Here is a 775-nt window from a genome sequence, read left to right as displayed (position 1 = left end):
ATATGACAATTATCTATATTTTATTTTGGACATATAAAAATTAAAATACTCAATTAATATTATTTTTGAATATTCAAGTACAGATAACACTTAACAATTAACTCACAGAATAGATACTGAGCACACATAATAATTATTTAATATCAAAAATAATTACATGATATATCCCGGATATTACAACAGCCATCAGTTCAATTAGATCATAAGCTTCCTCATAGATCTTTGCCCATAATGCTCCACCTGATGCTGCATCGAGCATGGGTCTGGATTGTGCTCCCAACCCATTGTAAAAACAATTGATGATCATCCAATTAGGCATTCCATGATGAGGACACTTCCTAAGCATCTCCTTGTAGCGCTTCCAAGCTTCACATAGCGATTCTCTCGTTTACTGCGTAAATTGAGTAATGGAATTCCTGAGTGCAGCTGTCTTCGCCATAGGGAAGAATTTAGTAAGAAACTTATGAGCAAGATCTTCCCAAGTAGTAATCGAACCAGCTGGTAGAGAGTGTAACCAATGGGAACAGCCTCAGCTTCACAGCATCTTCAGAAACACCGTTGAACTTGAAGGTGTCGCAGATCTCAATGAAATCCCTAATGTGCATATTGGGATCTTCAGTTGGGGAACCCCCAAACTGGATTGAATTCTGCACCAATTGAATTATGCCAGGCTTGATCTCAAAGGTATTAGCTGTGATAGCTAGCCGGACAATGCTAGATTGAATGTTATTGATCTTGGGTTGAGAAAAATCTATCAAGGCTTTCGTTCATGCTA

At 37.7% G+C, this 775-nt stretch overlaps 1 non-coding gene across 1 annotated transcript; it reads left to right on the top strand.

Annotated features, from left to right (window-relative positions):
- The first annotated feature begins 317 nt into the window (after positions 1-317).
- On the top strand, positions 318-424 carry LOC141694522 (small nucleolar RNA R71). Its single transcript, XR_012563817.1, has one exon. It is a non-coding gene; the product is annotated as a small nucleolar RNA R71 (small nucleolar RNA).
- Positions 425-775: the final 351 nt, after the last annotated feature.

This window comes from Apium graveolens, chromosome 10, assembly GCF_009905375.1.
Source record: "Apium graveolens cultivar Ventura chromosome 10, ASM990537v1, whole genome shotgun sequence".
NCBI classification, from domain to species: Eukaryota; Viridiplantae; Streptophyta; class Magnoliopsida; order Apiales; family Apiaceae; genus Apium; species Apium graveolens.
The sequence above is the reverse complement of the archived record's forward strand: the minus strand, read 5'-3'. Positions and strand labels throughout refer to the sequence as shown.